Raw genomic sequence first — 22,275 nt, 5'->3', positions numbered from 1 at the left:
AAAAATAAATTATAACATTTATAAAATTAAAATATAAGTTACTTATAATATAGTTTAAAGTATATTTAAAAATAGAATTTATAATGTTTTAGCTGATTAATTTTATAAAACGTTTTCTAAAATTATTTTTAATTTACAATTATCTAAAATTTGGTAAAATAGTTGTTAAAATAAAGAATGAGAAAAATGATAAAAATTTCTACTAAAATTTTAACTACGTTGCTTTTTTACAGTGCTTTACTTTTTTTTATTAATTGATTAATTATGCTGTTACATGATTATGAAACATCAAAATTATTAAATAAAAAAAAAAAAAATATGTAGGAGGTACTTTTTTAGAATGATGTTAAGTGAAAATTAGTAGTAATGTGGATAAAAATTTATTAATTACACTAATTATTAATTTTACGACGTTTCGATTTTTTAATTCAATTTCATAGGACATCATTTAGTGAAAATAAATATTAACCATATTAAACATAATTAATCAATAAACCCATTACAATAATACAACAATCACAAACTGATAATATCATACTAATAGTCATTTTAATGAAATTTAGAACACATTCCTGCTAATTTTAACTTAATTAAGTGACTTTTATTTATGTGTGTGCATTTATTACAGAATAATGCTGCGTCAGGACAACGTCTGTCGGGTCCGCTAGTATATATATATAGAAAATTAAATATTTTTAATTATTTTTTTTAAATTTTGGATATTTTAAAGTCGTTGCCTAATACAGAATAAAAACGTCGACTTAATTTAGAGTCGACTTTAAAACGTCAAAATCTTAAATTTAGAATTAAAGTCATACTTTTACTTTGATCCGGTTTTTTTTAGATCTGTTTTATTATTGTTATTATTTTAAAAAAATCCATTTTATATAGATATAACTAATTGTAATTATGGGTTTACAAGAGAAACAAACCTAAGATTACTGGAGTTGCTAAAGGATAGCCTATACCACCGATATATGCATTATTTTATTTAGATTACATCACAGTAATAGTGGATGACACTTTTTTTTATTATTTTTATTAAAAATTATTCAAATTTATTTATTATTTTTTTTTTTTTAGTAATCGGCTCTATTTTTTATTTACGAGAAGAAAAAAAATTGTTTAATCAATCGATTCAGGGTGTATAAATGTTGTAACTATTGAGACACTGAAAAAAATTAGTATTATACGAGACAAAAATATATTTGTTTAAATCAAATTAATTAGTCAAAACAGTATGCAGTAATAATGTAAAATAAATTACACGCACAGATTATATGTAAACATTGACTTACTGTACAATAATGATGGTTAACGTTAGGAGGCATTGTACACGAACCAACAATTCATTAACGACAATTGCATTAGCCGCAAGCTACTCGTATATTGTGAATAAAGACCTTACTACCAACAAACAGGATTCTATTATCTACTACCCCCTGCTTTAGAAGGATAAAATCAACCAATCCTGTTTCATCTAATGTTTAAGCAATCAAAAGAACATTTAGCAATAAGAACCTTCGGTTTGGCATAGGTTACAAACAGTACATAAAAAAAACCCTAAAATTTATTTTTTATGAAAAGCTTTTTAATTTTAAATAAAAGTTTTTGTTTTATTGTGTCTAACCCTCTTATAACAGTATTATTCTTTTAAAATAATCTTAAAAATGGAAAATAGTATATATTAAAAATAAAATCAAATATATCTTTACACTTATGCTCAACGTTATTATTTGTAGAAATATGGTATTGAAATAATTAGCATATGATAATTGCCAAACCTCACCGGAATTCAAAACTAATATTTTGGAAAAAGGCTAATATGTTACAACTCTACCACGAAGTTCAACTCTATTGCAACTGCGATTGCTGAATATTTTCTTAAGTCATTATAAATTATAAATTCCATAAAACTTTTCTTTCAAACTGAAACTTACATAGTTTTGTTTAAAATCGATTATCTACGAGAACCTATATTTCTATACTAAACCTACCATCCTCTCTCATTAAAGGGATTTTATCCTCTCTCATTAAAGGTTTTGTCTTCCTAAGTCCTTTGTAAGTTGTAAAGTTATTACAAAAGCTTGGGAAAACGTAAGATTGTAAGGGGATAGATTTATGAATATTACTTGGGAATAAAATAATTAATAATTTTTTTGTTTATGTTTTGTTCACGTGACGCGATTAAATCTGTAATTTTTAAACGTTTTTCTCCCGTTAACTGTCAGTGAAAGTAATAAAGGTAATTAAATATTTGTCCTTTGTTTACCACTTCACGCATACTGTGACCATCACCAACATTTATCAGTTTATAATTATGAAAATCGTATGCGTATTGTTAAGAATTTGCGTCTCGATCAAGTCGAAGGACTTTTTTTCTGTCATATATTTTTCTATATCGATCTCTCTTCGTTAATCGATAAGCTTCTTACAGAGGTAAAAATTAACAGCATCTTCATCGTCTTCAGCACTGCCTAAATTACAGATACAACGCTCTTTTACCATCGATATCGTTCTTCAGGCTTTTTTTTCCAAGGCCATCCATCTTTGACGGAGCATATGTTGACCTGATCTGTAGAGGTATCGTGATTAATTAACGTTGAGATGAACGCATATCTTGTTTTATAATTCTTAGTTCTCGCAGTCCTTCGACTATGGAAATTATTTCGTTCTGATGATCGGTATGACCGGCGTATTTTCAAGCGATCGAAAATTTCAATCTTTCATAAAGCTCGTTCCTATCATTAAAGAAGACATAATCGGGTCTTGCAGTCTCATCAAAAAGCAGCGACGTCCTAATCACTCTTCCAGTTTTTTCTGTGACGAAAACAACTTCCTTATTATTTTCAAATATTTCTGACAAACATTCGATTTTTTACTGCCGTATCTCAAATCCTGTGTTATATGAGTATTGGTAAGCATAAGAATTTATCTGTACTCTCTGAGGTCTTCATCTGCATATACGTACGGACTCGGTTCTTTCTTAAAATTCAACTCGTATAATCCGCGCGTGCCTTAGAATTTTGTGTCACCTACAAAAACTCTATCGTATTGATAGAAATGAACAGATTTATTTCTGATTTCCGAATCGTCACCTTCGAAGTGAATTCCATAAGCATTATTGGCCTCATTTTTTACATCGCTTACGGCATCCAGCATGTACATCCTAGCCAGTTCGTCTTCGAATAGATTTGACAGGAAATCTTGCAGTTTTCCTGTCGGTGTCTCGAACGACTCCTTCTACCGTAACAAAGTAATAAACTCTTCCGGTGAAGACAAAAGTTTTTTAGGCGTAAGCATAACCGTCCTCTGCTCCGGCATCTCCACCTCCTGTAATTCATCAGGTGATGTAAACTCTGGTGGAACAGCCCCTTCAGTTTGCAACCGTCCGTTCTACTCGGTCTGCGCAAGTTTACTTACGATCTCTTCGGCGGGTTCAATAATTTTTTTTCTTTTTCTTTTCTTCAATCTAATTCGATAATCGTCCAAGCGTACGTTATCGTCGTGTTCATAATGTTTTTCATTATCTTTCATCGCAGAATGCCGCGATTGCGATTCGACTTCATCTACAGGCTTCCATATGTTCTCAACTAGTTTGGTGATCGGTTCGGAGATATGTTTAAATTTCTTCGCATACATCTGTTCTCTTTCACTCAAACCGAGCTGCAATGTCGCATGTTTTCTCCTTATGCTCTTTCGAATCTCTGCGATATCCTTAGTGATCCACTCATGAGAACATCTCTCACATATGTATATTCGATCAAATCAAAGGGTAGAAGTGGACCTGTCAGCGCGAGCGAAACGATAGTGCACCCGTTAGTGGAGCCGCTAACGGATGCGTACAGGTTAGGAGGCTTGCTAGCGCGCGGGCTTTTTCAGACTAGGACGCGGGCTTTTCAAAAGCGTACAGGCTACCGTGAGCGTAAGTTATTAAAATTTTTGATTAAAGGCTAAGTTGTCCTTAATTCCTCATTTCTGTATTATTTATCTATCTATCCATCTACTGCTTTCAATCAAGGTTTTGTTACGGTTTCCCTTGAACCGTAATAACGTTTTTGGGCATAAAATCGGAAAGTTCAGTTTTTTATCCTTTTAGTAATGGATTGGAACACGTATCCGTTAAGAAAATAAATATTTTCTTTCGGCTGGTACATTATAATGTATAAAAATACATTATATGGATCACGTTAGGGATACACCACAGATAAAAATAGGAACTACTTCATGTGTAAAGAGATGAAGGGAAAATTTAATCAGAGCAGCATCACAAACATAGAACTAAAAAATATAAAATTGAAGTTGTCAAAAGTTTTATATTAATAATTAGAAAATATAAATTCGTGTTATAATATTAAAATAAATAAGTGAAGATCCAAAATATTTTTAAAACGCAATTAAAAAGGGATTTACAAAAATAATTTGAGGATATATTTATGTAAATGTTAATACGAAATACAAAAAATGCAGGTTTATTTCAAGTTTTTTTTATCATCGATAGAGTATTGCTACTGCAAATGAAAAAGAATTATTTTATTTTAGATAAAGTTGTGGGAAGATCTTTTAAACGGTTCGGAAATTAAAAATAAGCTCGTGTGTACTTATATTTTTTATTCATTCAAACAAATTTGAACCGAGTCAAACGATCGATAGACGACATTAAATATCATGAATAAAAGTTTGAATAAATAACTCTTAAATTAAGTTAAATAATATTTATTTTATACACTTTTTTACACAGTTTAAAAAGTATTGAAGTATTCGTTGTCAAAGTTCATCAAACAAAGTTCATGGAATATATTTCGATTAGTTTAGTTCCATTAATTTTTCGGATGACGATTGAATGAGCGCGAGGGTTGTCAGCGGCTTATGATATGAAAAATATGATACAAATAATTTTATTTTATAATAGTGTATTTTATCAAAAATTTTGTTTTTGGTAAATTTAAAATAACTTATGAAAAATCAAGAATTTATCTGATGTGTGCTATTTTCTGTGTCATTAAAAAATATAATTTTAATTGTAAAAAATATAAATATAACGTAAATATAACCTCAAATCTTGAACACAATTTTCACAAAAAAAAAAAAAAAATATACGCTGCAATATAAATAAAGTTTTATGAATATGAACAACAATATTCACACTTAAAAATATCCGTCTTCAGAAATCCGTGTATATAAGTTCATATATAAATATGTATTTATTGCGACTCAATATCTGCTATGTTTACAACACGTGCTAATCACTTAACTGCATTGAACGGACTGACTGAATTAGACACTACACGTATGTGCGTGCAAGCTGATCCACTTGGGCCTGCGCAAATCTTCATGGTGCGTTACATCGGCGCGCGCAACTTCCGTAACTTGCTGAAAATACACTCTGATCAGTTCTTCTAACGCGTCAAAAGAAGTATAACTTCAAAAAAACAAACAACGAAGCGTAATATACATAAGGACCTTTCTCATAAGCCAAAGTATTGTGTTACACGAAAGCATAAACTGGTTTATCTCCATCTATCTGGTTTAATAGAGGTAGATACAATTACTTCTTAGGATTGTTTTTTCTACGTGGATAAGATTTGTTTTTTCTGCAAAGTTTTTTTACCAACAGTGAGATATGAAACATTCCTGTGATGGATTTTTACTACAAAGTAGATTATTGCGTACCAAAATGAAATATTTATTTTTTCTTTAGTTAGGCAGATTATAGGGCTTTATAAAATTTTAATTATTAAAAATTGTGTACAAAAATTGCCTTTTACAACCTATTACCTCTTACTATGAACTATTTTAATGATTTTTATTTTGGTGGTAAAATATTGACTAATGAAGTGATTAAATAAATAAGAGATACTCCTAATCAATTTTTATTTGTAAATATATATCTTAGGGAGGTACGAATAGAAGGACTAACAGCTAAATCTTTTTTTAATATTTCAAGTACAATTATGAAGAAAATCGAAATGCTGTTTTATTGTTATTAATCAAATCATATATTAATTATGGTTTAAGTAAAGATAAATTAGTTGTAAGGAAATCATCTTGTACAATGACTTTTGTTTGTATACAGCCAATGCTGATCTGAACTCGTTTACTTTATTGAATACACAGGTGGACCAGGAAAACGGAATATTTTGAAATAAGTCACCAACGTTAAAAACCGATTTTGCCTATTGCTGAAAATTAAAACTACACTATATGCCACTAAGGGATTATATACCAATTTCCTTTAACCGCTTAGTCCAACATCCACAAGTTTTCAATGAAACCAGGTTAGTCGTTGATCTTTTCCATAATTTTTTTCGTATAACTACCGCAGCACCAGATAGTTCGTTGGTTTTAACTTCTGCACGTTTGGATTTTATATGGATGGAATTATAACTTTTGGTAGAGTATTCATTAAACGTTTGCTCGGCTGAGGTATAAAGCCGATAAGTACGAGGAGAACTTTCAAATGCTTCTTGAGAACGAAAGCCGAACAGCTTCAATATTCTTTGCGGTCGGTTGAGTTCATTAAGCTCCTAACGGTTTCTTCTTTAAAGCTGAACCCGTTTCCTTAAAATCCACGTTCTGACCGCAGAGCAATATAGAATTCGATCATGACGTTCTAAATTGTAGCGATGCCGAAATTCCCTGCAAGCGGCAGTCAAACTGTCACCGTTTTTGTAATGTGCTTTTACGGTAAACGGGAGTTGTGAACCGGATTCACTGATCCATTGTTACTAAACTGCAAGGGAGTTCCTGTTTTAACAGTACAGCCATGAAGTGCTGTAATCTTTACACAATTGCTGCCACTACACGCTTCAAAATTTCTCGTTTTTCTGGTCCACATTGTACTTTACTTAGTTTATTTAGTATGGTTACAATAACTAGAAATTTATTTTCACCAATACATTATCTAATATTTTTAATACTGTGGAAGTTTTATGGTAAAAAAAAACAAAAACAAAAAAAACTATTATAATGCAATAGGAAATGTAATATTATATTTAAAAATCTTACTTTTATTGTTAACATTAACATACACATACAATATAAATGGAAAGTAGCTGAGTGGATGCAGTGAAAGATTTTTCTGTTAGAAATTGTAACAGCTAAGCAGCAAATAAAGAAAAGTATGTTTTTCATTTATATTTTCTATTATTGTTATATGTATATATCAAGATTATGCATGTATACAAACATGTGTAACATGTGCGCGGATGCACACACTCGGAAATATACAAAACACAAGAATTTCATAGTTTCGTATCGGCGGTGTCGAGGAGAAAAATGTAGATTCAAACCATGACGTCAGTTTTATCTTACTCTACCCCATTTTGATACAAAAGAACTTTTTGTTATTATTATGAGTAGGGTGTCATTATAAGTGCTGAGTCTCTTCGTTCAGTTGGCAGTACGAAAGTTCTTTTTACACTTTTCTTTCTTTTTTCATTTAAGTAATGAATATGAAGACTTTTTCGGTGGTAAAAAAAGATTAAAGTCAGTCATAATAAAGAGAGAAGAAATCTATGACCTACTCTCATTATTTACATTATGTTTAACTTTCAACAAAAATACACCATATATTATAAAAGCAAATTATTTTTTATAAAAGAATAAAATGTATATTATAACTCAAAATAATTTTAATGAGAAAATATGCTTTACATTTTCATGTATTTTAATAAGTCATTAAAACAATGTTGTTTTAACACATTTTTTAATCAAAATGTTGCATAATTATTCAAGGAGGAAAGAGCAATGTCTCTATTTTCTGAAAAATTTAAATATGGAGGATGTTAATGGAAATAAATAATTAACTATAGTAAAAAAACTACGAAACAAAATTCTACAATTTTTTTTTTAATAATTAGAGATTATCATTTTATTATTTTGACGGTATATAATTTTATATTAGTAAAAAAAATAAATGGGTGGATATTTTTCTGATAATTTCAATTTCGAAGTTAAAAACATATTTTACGATTTAATCCGTTGCTCTCTTATCCCATTCAAACATATTTAAATGAAATAATTTTTTTTTCAATATATTAAAACAGCTTTTGAATCTAAAATTAGTCAAGGTTCTCTCCTTTCTCCAATCCTATATTATATATATATATAACAGCTTTACAAGTACAACGACTTTCTTGGAACACTACGGTTAATTTGTAAATGATATCGTATTTTCTTTTTAGATCATATAATTCAGATTATATAATTCTTATTAATTATTCGCAAAAACACATAATGTAGTTTTACAACTAGCTTAATAATTGGAAAATTCTATCAAAACTCTTCATTCAAGAAACTTCCCCAAACATGTAAATTTATTTATTAACAATAAACCTATACCATACCATTATTTTCCAATTTTAAGAACATAGGTATGATTTTCGACAAACCACTTACTTGGGAACAGCATATTAAACAAAAAAGGCTTAACATTTTTGTAAAGAATAAAGTACCAACATAGTCACGTCAGATAATATTCTTTTTTCCTTTTTAAATAGTGAACAATAAAAAAATTATTATCTTTAAACATTCTAGATTAGAAGCTTTTGAAATATGGTGCTATAGGAGAATGTTAAAAATCAGATGGCTGGATAGAGTGACGAATGAAGAGGTGTTGCGGCATATCGATGAAGAAAGAAGCATTTGAAAGAAGCATTATAGTTAAAAGAAGAGACAGACTTATAAGACACATATTAAGGCATCCTGGAATAGTCGCTTTAATATTGGAGGGGCAGGTAGAAGGAAAAGTTTGTGCAGGCAGGCAACGTTTGGAATATGTAAAACAAATTGTTAGGGATGTAAGATGTAGGGGGAATACCGAAATGAAACACTAGCATTAGATAGGGAATCTTGGAGAGCTGCATCAAACTAGTCAAACATTCTAATAATACACAAGTTTCCATATTAACGGCTTCACTTGAAAAAAAAATTTTTTCGTCGATTATAGGCCTTTAAATCCAAATTTATCGTCTGATAAATTTGTGTTCCGTGGTAAGAAAGTGTATGTGAAATGATTCTGTGTATATGAGATTGACAGTACCGTATGCACAAAATATTTTAATAGCCTTTTCAAAATAAAATTAAATTAGTTCGCCAAATCTGTAATTATTAAATTCCTGATAATCCTACAATCCCCTTAGGAAAACTTAGAAAAAATTATTAGGGTAGAGACCTATTAAATTACTAGTTTATAAAATGTTAGACCACAAGTGATAAATCTGATTAAAACTTCAGTGCAAAGTAATTTGCTTCTCTGTGTGAATCATATTATTTTTTTACCACAGTATATCTATATATATATATATAACAAATTATTTTAGTTTTAAAAAAACACATTTACTGCTTAAAAAAAGAATTTCATCAGAAGCAATTGCTAAATCTATTCTTGCTTAGCGTAAATTTCTAATTTTGATTAAAGAAAATCTATTACTTCTATTTATAGAAAACATCTTGAATTTAACTCTGGATCTGCTTATTAAAAAGTACATTGTTACATTATTATAGTACACTGTTTAATTATTTTAAAAACTTGACAGTTAGGAATGATATCTAGAAATCTTGCAAATCATTTTTTTTCTGTTTTGCGAGATTACATTTCTAAACTTTATATCTAAAGATTAAAAGTAATTCTAAAGAAAACTTGACTATTTTTTAACTTAAATAAATTTTATCTCCGAATTAGAAGTACAAACAAAACGTTAAAGCTGTTATTTATTAATAACATCGCCTAATAAACAGTTTAATTATTCTTACTCAATTTAGATGGTTTTTTTACCAAACCCATTACTAGCCATTTCAGTCAGGAATAGCTATTTTTTTAAAAATATTAAATAACTGGTATATATGTTTTTATGCGGGGAAAAAGAAAGTGTGTTTAATAATTAATATGATAGGCTTAGTTTTGGTGACCGCCAATTCATTTTTAAAATAAGAATTGTATGTTTATACTAACAATGGTTTTATGCTTTCGAATGAAACTCTGTCAGGAATATGTCTTAACTTGTCTTTAACACTCAGCTCTAAGCTCTTGAGTGTATCAGATGTTACTTTTAAGTAACGTTTTACTTCGATCGTCAAGCCTCCCGAATACGAAGTGCGATCAGTGATTCGCTTTTTAAATGCAAAATTTATTTTCCCAGCAATGGTTTTTATTGGTAAGTAGTTGAATTGTAAGAAAAAAGGAGTGATAAATAAGCCAAATATAAGCGACGGTTATTCAAAGATGGAAGGAAAAATGTGCATGTTGAGTAAGATCTGGACGTCCTATATTAATAGAAAAAAGTTTTGGGAAGGGAGTAACAATTCTTGAATCTGCATCTAGGAGAAAGATATTAATACAAAATGCTAGTGCCAAACCTTGCAAGGATTACGGTGTACTCTTTAGAACAGTGGACGGGGCCTGTTTACTAAGGCGGAGTGCCTGCTCCGCGGTATTGAAATTCTCACGTTGCTCAAAAAACGGCCGAACAGCAGGAACAATTTTGACTGGAGGGCCATCCTTCGCACAGTCCGGATATGATGGTACTCGGTTTTAATCTTTTCCTGAAAATTAAAGTACATGTTAGAGCTGATAACGCAAGTAGATCGTCGATGAAGCCCATCAGGCTAACACTGACTGGTTGGTTTAAAGAGGGCTCAGTTCAACAGTGATCATAAACTTTTGATCTCAAAAAATGGTTGCATGTCATCGGGTGTTATGTTGAAAAACTTAAGACATATTTTCACTGAAAAAATAATGATTTTTACAAAGAACTAGCCTTTGAACCTTCGGGGCACGGACCAACTTTGCCCAAATTCATTTTTGCTCACAAAACACTCTCAAACAATAGTCTAAGCTAGTTTCTTAAACCAGTATACCAAACACCTACATGCTCGCGTCTCCTTCATGCAACTTTGAACTAAATAAACTAAACTTAATCATTTTTTTCTCGGCATTAAACTATAACCTCTTCGCTGATAATAACTTGGCCCTGAGAAATATCCTTATACCTAACTACTACAAAAAAATCAACCCCAAAAACTGACTAAATCTCTGAGATCTCAGTGCTGAAGACAAAATCAGTACTTTTATACAATCTTAGATAAATTGTTATCAATTCATGATAAAACCTTTCTTTTTTTTTAAAAAAACACCATCCTCAAGTGAGCGGTGCTGCTCACTTGAGGATGGTGTTATAAGCGGATGAATTTATTGTAATTATTTATTGTTATAGTACAATGAGTTTATATTCTTTTTTGATTATTAAGAATTATCACATGATATTATATACTTCAGATATTTATGCTAAATTATTTTTAATAGGTTTCTGGAATAAACAGATTCAGTTTTTTTTTTGTTTTGCCCTTTTATGCGTTGATTTTTTTCTTATAAGTCTACAATATTTATTTTGGTAGTAAAATGAAAAATTCAGTAAGAATGTACAGTGATTTAACAGAAATTATTGGAACAGTTCTATTAATAAAATTATAAATTAACATAAAATCAAAATACTTCCTTATTTATTGTATTAACAGCTAACTATTGGCAATAAATAGTATTCACTTATTCTACTGAAGTTACCAGAAGATAAAAACTCGTGATAAATTCTAATTAAAGTAACTTCCTGTCTCTCCTATTGAAATTTGTGAACAGTTTCGTTAGTAGAGACCAGTGATGGTAGATAGACCCACCGGCTTGGTCTAGTGGTGAACGCGTCTTCCCAAATCAGCTGATTTGGAAGCCGAGAGTTCCAGCGTTCAAGTCCTAGTAAAGCCAGTTATTTTTACACGGATTTGAATACTAGATCATGGATACCGGTGTTCTTTGGTGGTTGGGTTTCAATTAACTACACATCTCAGGAATGGTCGAACTGAGAATGTACAAGACTACACTTCATTTACACTCATACATATCATCCTCATTTATCCTCTGAAGTATTATCTGAACGGTAGTTACCGGAGGCTAAACAGGAAAAAGAGAGAAAGTGATGGTAGATAATAATCCACAACCGAACTATTCAGTAAATAAATAACATATTCATAATTGATTTTATAGAGAAAAAAATATTTTAATACAACAATTAAAGTGATATTCCAAATAATGTTTTCACAATTGTTAATTTTAATATATGGCAATTCAGAAAGTTATTCAATCATTTATTTTTTTATAAATTCCCTGATATTTTGAGTAAATTTATGTTCCCTTAAGACATTAATATCAAATTAAACACAATTTAACCTTAATTAATAAATTTTTTGTTTATATTTGTATGTTTTTATCAAAAATTGATTAAAATAACAGTCTGTATTACTTTTTTCATTTTAAAATGATATTTTTTAAGAAAACTAATAATAGGTTCAGAAAAAATCAAAATAAGCTAAAAATTTATTTGAATTACCACAGAAAAAAAATTACGAATGTATAACATTCCCATAGAAGTTGTACGGCAAATGTCACACAAGGCAGGCAGCTTTATTTATTGTTGTTTTTTATTTATTCTAACCGTTGGTTTATGGCGGTAAGAACCTCTTTGGACTCTGCAATCCTTTTTTCATTGTTGTTGAAAAATACAAGCCGAGTGCGTGTATTTTTCAAACGTATCTGTCTGTAAACGCTCTGCAATGTTTATCAACACTAGCATGCTTGCTTTTTTTTATTTGTTCAGAGCGGTTTGTTTGTTATTCGTTTGTGTTGTTTTCTTTCTTTTTAACGATAATATATAGCGGTATCAACTACTTTCTCAGAATTTTTACTAATTTTCTTTCGTTTATAGAGATTTTTTATTTTTAAATTAAAAGATTTATTTCTTAAAATTTCCAATGTAATTAAACCAAAACTACTTATATTATATTCTGTATGTATGTTTCTATGAGTGTGAAGCACCTTTTTTTTATTTTCACTTGTAGAACATATTCTGAAATTTTTCCCTTTTATTATATATATTTTATCTTTTTTTTTCTAAAGTATTTAATTATTTTGATTTGCATCACTGAAAATTTTGTTTCGTTTAATACCTTGTTAAAACTACCACATTTTGATATGATTTTTTTATAATAATCTTCAAAATTCTTAATTTAAAATTAATTTCTGTGGAACTCATTCATATCATTTTGTTCAAAATCAAGTTCTCTACAAGTTTTATTTAAAACTATTATGTGTTTATTACCATTTAACAAAGTTATTTTACGCCAAACATAAGAATGTGTGTTTTCGACCCCAATAATTTGTCTTTTGTCCTAGGTTTCTCAAAAACTACCAAAAATAGAGTTTTGAGATTTATTATTTTCAATACAAACAGAATGATTCAAGAAGAATGTAAAAAACGTTCAGGACATGTTTTACTGATAAAAATAAAGAAGAAAGCTCATGGTAAACATAGCTTCGAAAACGCTTCGTTAGCGAGTCGGTTGCCAAAAGGTTTCGTCCTGATTTCTGCGCCTTCTGTGAAATTAAGCAAGACTGTAATTCTTGGGACCCAGATTAAAGGATAAATTTGGTAGTTTTATCTGAAATTTGACCTGTATATATATTATAAATCTGATATATTAGGTTATACGTTAAGACACATCGTTTGGAATTAATGATTTAAAACAATAATTACTTTCATTAACAAAATTACATAATTACTAAAAATGCAATTAACTTTAAGTATCCATATTTGATTAAAAACCATTTATTTATATAAATTAAAATTAAATACTTTATTAAAATTTCCGTTAATAAACTGAATTTATTAACAAATTGTATGAAACTTCTAAATATATAGATAATGCAGTAATTAATTATATAGACAACAGGAAATCGGAAATACAGTACGGTAATAAATCTACAGTAGTGACTAAATGTAAATCTGTCATGATGGATCGGAATTATTTATCCCATGTAATATTATCAATACATACGTATAAAATGCATATATGTTCAACACTGATACAGTCAACTTATAAAATACTATTTATATGGTTAATTGCTATTAATTATCACCAGTCTAGTTTTTAAAAAAATAAACGAATATATATAATAATTAACAATAGCAAAGATCTATCCGTTATTCAACGGAATTCGTTGTTGCTGTTCTTATTTTACTTCTATCGGAATTTTTTCCCTTTTCCTTCCGAATTCCAGACGAAGCATACAGTTAGCTAAAACCCCTTATACAGAGTGGATAAAACGAAACTTATCTCCAGAAAGATTAAGGTAGCATAAACTATTTAAATACATGTCAAACAAAAAAACGGGACCTTTTGAACTCCCTCTGTGCACCTTCCAAACTATCGTTGGGTTTTGTAAAACATTTTTGTGGCGAAAGGATACTGTTGAGCGATCCACTGCTCCATGATGAGCAGTGGCTCCTTACACTGACTCCTTGCTAGTGGCAAGGTTGCCTTTGCATAAAGAAGTGCTGTCAACTAAACATGGTTGCCACTACGTATTTCAAAATTTCCCATTTTTTTGTGTCCCTTTGTATAAAAAAAGTGCACTGTTTGTAAAACAAAATGTATGTTGTTTGTATTTAAACATTGCACAAAACAATCATTCTTCAAATTTTCAAAATGATAATCATTTATAGTTTTTCTTTTTGTTTTGCCTTTTTTCTGTGTTAATTTTTCAACCACAACATTGTTATTAACTGTTTTAAACATTGCAATTTTTGTCTTTCTCTATATTTTTAAAACTATTAATAAGATTTTTTTTAGAAACTAAATATTTTAGAAAAACTTTTAAAAATATATATTTTAATTTTTAATGGTTAAAAAAATTTTATCTAAGTTATTATGATAGATCAAAATATCCTGCATTTATGAATACTGAAAGAAAGAAAACAAATTTCTCGTACCCAATAAAAACAACAGAGAGTTTCGGCAGAAAAACGCGAAATATTCGAAAACAGAAGAAAAACTTGCAGCGCATTTATGAAATGTACGTTAATTTGGATACGCGATTTATACCATGCGCGGATCCAATTTTCAACTTTAGTTTATTAATATAGAGTTTTCATTAAACAATTTTCTCTCTCCCTTATAGACGGAATTTTTCAAAATCCTTCCTACTGAGTGGCTACGTTATAAAAATAATATACTCTTCAAAATTCAAGAACATCTATCTAGGTTAAGCGGTTTGAGCTATGTGCTGATGAGTCAGTCATACTATATAGGACACTATGCAGACTTATGTTTTTTCATATAAGTTTTAATTTACAATTTAAAAGAGGTAAAAAAGTGTTGTATTTAATTTTGATACGAGATTTTATCTAGATGAAAAATTAAGATAAAGACATACAGACAGACAAAAACATTTTTATATCTATGTTTATTGAATATCTTATCTTCATTTTGATACGTAAAATCATTCCCCGACGTTTTTCATGTTCTTTGGAAAAATACACTGAATTATAAATTGTTAAGTTATAATCATTTATAAAAAAAAAATAATAATAAATAAATGAATAAAACTATTAATTTATAATTATTGAATTTACATCTATGCAGAAAGTTTCTGAAAAATATTTATTTGTTGCAAACGATTTCTAAAAAAAAAAATCAACGATAAAACTGAAATATAAAAATTTTTCTCATGTTTTTCCTTCTATTTTACATGAAAAATCCATTAATGTAACTTAGAAGTTACCCTTTTGAAAACCTTTTAAGACCCCAATATCTGTAGCACGGAAACGCAGAACAAATGTTCTTCCTTTTCTTTCTGGACTTACTAAAAAGAAAGAAAGAAAGAAAAAGAAAAAGCAGTAAAGTATATTTAAAAATAAATGGAATGAAGAAAAAATTTTTTGTGTTTGCATTAATATTACTTGCGAAAGGAGATAAGAGTTATTAACAATCTCAAATAAAAAAAAGAAGTAATAATGCATTCTGAAGTGTAAATGGAAATAAAATATTATTATTATTATTATTATTGCAGAAATTTAATTAATATTATAGACTATGTTTGTAATTCATTAAAAAAAGTAATTAACAATAGTATATAACTATATTACTTTACTTCCAATAACCATTTAATTTGCAATAAAAATATATATAATCTATGTATTCTCAATGAAAAGATTTTTCTTTATACATAAAAATCTGATATGGATACCACATGACTTCCTTGTACGCCTATTAAATTACATATACATATTTTTTTAAAATGAAAAGTACATAAAATTTTATTTCATTAATACATTCTGATATTTTTAATTTTTCCTTTTTTTATTGTTATTATTGAATTATTAATCGTAATTTTTTTTTACAATCAGATGTTAATAATTATTAACAAATAAATTAATAAAAAGGGTTAAAAAAAGGAGATGAAGTCGGATTCGAATCGATGTGCCTTTCCCTTGTAGGATCCAAATATTTCATTAATTACAAATTTAGTTGGCTATAACTCTGAACCAATGAAAATAAGTACTACTTATGTTATATCGTTAAAAAGCTTTCAATGAGGGCTTATTACTGCAGTTAAGAAAAAGTCCAAAATCCAAAAAGTTTTGATTTTCGGCTTTTGGACACATTTGGTCCAGTCGATTGCAATTAAAAGGGGAGGTGCACAACTAAATGTTACAACAGTCCTAAATCCAAAATTTCAACATACTACGGCTAATCGATTTTGAGTTACACGAAATATATACGTACGTACGTAGAGACGTCACGCCGAAACTAGTCAAAATGGATTCAAGAATGGTCAGAATGGATATTTCCGTTGAAATTTGAAAGCCGAAATTTTTCGAGATCACAATACTTCCTTTAGTTCGTATAAGGAAGTAAAAATCTGAAACGAACAATGTAAATAAACGCAATAACATATATGTATGTTTGTTGTAAAGATTTGCTTAAATATTTTTTTGAAAGCACGCTAGTACATAAATACAGAGATATGTATATACCAACAGATAAATTGAGATGTCAGCACTTGCATTATATTTGAGTGGAGGATTGTTAGCCCTTACCGTCTCAAAGGGGGATGTAAGCAATTCGAGAGGACGATCAGACATTTATATTTTATGCTGACTGATCCTCCACACCCAACTCTACTCTGCTGGCAGACACAATCGCGCCCGTCGACTAATTGATTACTCAATTGATTACTGGTGGGTAGAGAGTATCGAATTCTTCAAAGTATCGAATGCGAATTCGGTATTCGGAGGGTGTATTCGATAATTTTTATTCGATTCGAATAAAAAGAAATCGAATTCAAAATACTCGTTGGATTCATTCTGATAGGAGTTCTGTGTATTCGAATGATGCTGTCCGGCCGGCCTACTCCTTATCTTATGTTACTTCAAAAAAAAAAAAAACTTACGATACTTACCTTTGATGTAAAGGGCTAAGAAGTTTATAGTGAAGGAGAGCTCAAGATGAAGTAAAGAGAGATAAAGGAAGTTGATAAGAGGGGGTTAGCGATAAAGGTTGGCTTAGTGCTCACACTGAGCACTGCATTTTATTATTTTTAAGCTTGAATGAAGTAATAAAAAAATATCTTAACACCAAAAATGAAGATTTCGATGAAATAACCGATTCTTGCTAGTTGATAGATTAAGGCTTTCTCATAGACATCATTAAAAAATTGAATCCTTTAAACTTGGAGTTGCAGAGAAAAGACAAACATGTCGTTAAAATGATACGCTCTTTAAACTCAAATAAAGCAAAACGGTTTTATAGATATCATAGCTGTAGATAAGCTCTTTCGTGAATGAAGAAAATGCTAGGTGACACACTGAATTTAACTTATCAATTGTTAAGCAACTTAAAGTACTTAAAAAACATTCTGAAAAAAAATTACAACAGTATACTGTCACCGAGCCAATCGTCTCTTTTTTATTAACCCTTTCACTGCTAAGTAAATATAATAGAAATGACCGCATACATTGCAAAGCTTGTTCAAATCAGGGTTGAAGAACTGGTGCTAGAGATTTTGGATCTTCAGCATGACATTACGGTAAAATCCCATATATCATATGAGAACTTCTAGAATTTAGTGTACAGAGAAAGGTTTACATTCTTAAAAAGAGCAGGGAACAAGATAAAATCATTTTTCAGTTCTACATACCTTTGCTAATCATAGTTTTCGATCATGAATATCAAAATATTTCTCTACTTACTAATGAGCATCTTAATGACTGTTTACGAATATGAAAATCACATACTGTTCTAATTATGAGGCACTGGCTAATGAAATTCAATGCCAAAGAACATATTGATATTGAGATTGATATTTTTTATAATTTTTTTTTTACATAATGTAAACGTTGTATGTATTCATTTAACACAAGAATTTAAACAGTAATTTTTATGTGTTTTAATAGTTAAAATTACACATAGAAATAAATATTTTTTGTGAATTATATATATTTTTAACTATATATAACCGTAAATTAAAAAAAACGATAAATGGTGCCCGCCCGCCCTACCAGTATTTTAGAATGTATAAAAAGGTTGGAAACTCCTGGCCTATGGGCTGCGTATCAGTGAAGTTTTTCTAGATATATAAATACTTCTGGAACATCTATGAATCAATATGGAAATTAACTTGCAGTTTAATGTCTTGCTCTGTTAAATGCTGTGTTAAGAAAAATAATTTCTTTGTAAGGCTTAATATATTATTATTACCTACTAATCGAAAGTAACGTCATCGTAAATACGAATCAACGAAACGAAATGAAGTTAAACAGCTCGAACAATCGACGAACTATGACAGGTTTACGTCTGTACTTCAACACCATATCTACAGTAATATTGTTTTACAAATTATTCTGCCCAAACAAAATAAGTTTGAAGTCTGAATCTTCATTTTTAACCCAAGACAAGTGCGTTTAATTGTATGCCAACTCAGCGTAATTTAAAAAAAATAATAACAAATATGAAATTTATACAGTTATGGTTGCTGGGATAAAGGAATTATCCCTCATTTTCATTTCACCATTGAAAAGCATCTCTACCCGTTACAATATGTTAAATAGTAGACTGTACAAGAAAAGGAGTGATATGGAGTGAGTCTATTTCATAAAAGTTAGCTGTACAACCGCTTAATACGTAATGTATATGTAACAAGGAATTCAAGTAGGTGAATCAATTGAGAATGCCAGCATATTATCGAACTTAAACACATATTAAAAGAAGCGATCTAAGACGACAGAGGATACAGGCACAGGCTAATGATTATAATCCTTGAAGGACGGACAAGTAGAGATAAACAAATTAAATAAAAGTTGATAAATACTACTATGATAACAACACATTAAAAATCCTTAAATCAAATCATATAAATGTAAAGTACTTTGCATTCTATTCTCGACTAAATATATTAAGTAAAACATAATATGCATCTGCATTACCATATTTTTAAACACTATAATTTATTTATTTATTTATTATCAGTATTTATTTACTTAGGTATTATTTATGTTAAATCTGATAACAATTAATTGGTTTTCTTCTTGCGAGGTAATAAAACCCCGAGAATAACTTCCTTTAATTATTAATTTTCCCTAGTCATACATTTTGTGAAAAGTTGTTAGCTAAATACAATAATTATTCTTAAATTTAATTTTATTCCAAACCAATCATAAAATTCAGCAATCTCTCTTCAATCGAAAAGAGTACAGTACTTATCATATTACAACTGAAACTCCTCAAGTCTAGATGTTTTCTTTTGTTTTTATTTTTAATAATAAAAGACTCAGCACTGTAATATATTCCTTTCAAGAGCACCAGAGGCGCTAGAAAGCACAGAAAATATTTAAAAACTTACACGGCTCATGATTATTTTTTAACACCTGCGGGACAGTTTTCAGGTTTGAATTTCTATTCAGTAAGGATACAGCCGAGTGAGATCTAATTCTGTAACTGTTGTATATGTATAAAACAGTAAGGTTTAAACTCGTATATATATATTTTTTCTTGTTCAGCGGGTCTGCGGTCTCCGATACTAGACTATTCTCACTAATATTCTATTCTGTATGTAAACAAGTAGCGTAAAATTTGAGATATTTTGTAATCTTTTTATGCAAAATTATGTAAACAAATTTTTAACGTAAAAATCTCGATAAAATCGTCGGGAAAATTTAGAGTAAAAAAATTGTGAGGTCGATGAAAATAACTCTAATATTAAAATTACTGAATTTTCAAAAAGAAAGAGTCAATATGGTCGACCTAAAATGAAAAATTATGTGAAAATTTACTTGAAAAAAGAGAACGAATACACCATAAATCTCTTTTTTAATAGCTCAGAAATAGTTGTATAGCTATTGAAATGGTTGTATTTTCAATAAATTTTCAGTATAGTTACTTCTAACAGTATTTCGTTTTTTAATATTCGATATAATTTACTACAGACCACTCCAAAAATATAAGTTTGGTCATAATTCCGTGTTTTCGATTGAAATTGAATGGAATAACGATGTTGGTTACTTGATCGATTCCATTTTTCCTATAGGTAATCCATTTTAATACGGGACATATTGTTTTTATCCTACAACGAATTCTACAGGATAAATTTAATATGACACGAAACACTATTAAGAATACTATTTAAAGATAAGTTGTCCCATCCCATTTCTTTCGTTGAGATCTAGTATATAAATGATTTGTAAAAAACATTAGCTCAACATAAATATCAGGCAAAGAGTTGTATGTAGAAAATAATGTCCTGTATTGAAATAAAAGAAACTTCATGTAGTAGGAAAATGATCGAATGGAAGTTTAAGCTTGACAGTATGTGTTTTGATTTCATTTTTTGCATAGAGTTGAAGATAGAATTGACCACAATTTTATATAGAATTAATAGAAATGTCTTATACTGAAATGAAAAAGAAACTTTATTTAGTAGGTAAAGTATTGTCAAAAAAAAAAATACAAAAAAAACGAATTATTAAAGGAAAATATTTATATTTTATTTATTTATTTTTATATTTTATTTATATTTTCTTTGAAAGAAAATAAGCCTTCCTTAACTTTTAGTTTAGCATAAAAATTAATGATTAATAAATAAATAAATAAAAGTGTATAAAAAATCACTTTAAAAGAAAAATAATTACAAATAAGAACAACGTAGTATAAAAACTTTTCATCAGAACACATTAAAAATGAATTTAACTTTTAAACTTTTTTTAAAAGATGTAAAACTGTAAAAAAAATATGAAATATCAATGATTAATTACGTTCCTACTGAACAATTAATAACTTAAACGCATTTCAAAAGTTTTACATGTCGTCATCAGTTTTATTTCTTCCGCGAATTTTAACTCCGTAGATGTTACTAGCTTTCAAGCCGATAAAACAATTTCAAAAGTTATTGATAAGCAATTAGGAATTACGTCATTGGGTATAACAGCAACCTTTTAGTAGTATTGGCTAGATAAATTGTATCTTTTCATACACACAAACAGAAAATGTGTACATATATTGAATTAAATAATAATTAATCTTTATTTTAACGTGATTAATTAGCATAGTTCGGTACGTCATTATTGAAATTAGATATAGTATATTATGTTTGTATGATAAATAATATATATACATGTTTTTAATTGAATCACAGGTCACTCTTGAAAATTAAAAGAGCCACTTTCATTTATTATCCAAACCGAGCGGTCTCTCGCTTCTTCTTCACTCAACCGAATATATATCCTAGCATTTCAGTATGCGAAGCCCACCGAATTTCAATGGATATTCAGCCCTATAAGTAACATCTTCAATCTGTTCACCACAAATTGTCTCAGCTGCTTTATATGCGTCAAATCCATAAGAAAGTCTGGAAAAACAGTTTGAATTAACATATTATTGAACCCAGTTCAATATAATGAAACAGTGCGTTATATATATATATAGCTTCAACTAAACAAGGAGTTAGTACTAAGAGGAGTAACATTTATTATCCATTTTAGCTAATATTGATTAAATGAGGTAAACTAATATCTAAATTAAGAAAGTATTGTCAATTTAGAAACCAAGGTAATTAGGTGTTAAAGCGGAGTAGTAAACCGACTGTTTGGTGAACTAAACTTGTTCTATGAATCTGACAGTACTAGTAAAGTATCTTTTCGCAAAAAATAGATCCATACAATATCTTTCAAAAGTGTTCAATAATTTCTAATTTTATTAGCTCCTATTAATGCCTTATCGTTTATTTTGGTTACATTTAATTTGATTACATTTTAGATGACGTTAATTCACTGATACTTCAACTGTATTTATATTTTCATAATTATGTTCTTTATTCAGAAGTCTACAAGAATGATTACAATCTTCTTTACTAATAGTTAAACACTTCTTTCTTTTTTCTGTTTAGCCTCCGGA

The sequence above is a fragment of the Lycorma delicatula genome, chromosome 4, assembly GCF_047948215.1.
Source record: "Lycorma delicatula isolate Av1 chromosome 4, ASM4794821v1, whole genome shotgun sequence".
NCBI lineage: Eukaryota > Metazoa > Arthropoda > Insecta > Hemiptera > Fulgoridae > Lycorma > Lycorma delicatula.
Note: the sequence above shows the minus strand (reverse complement) of the source record.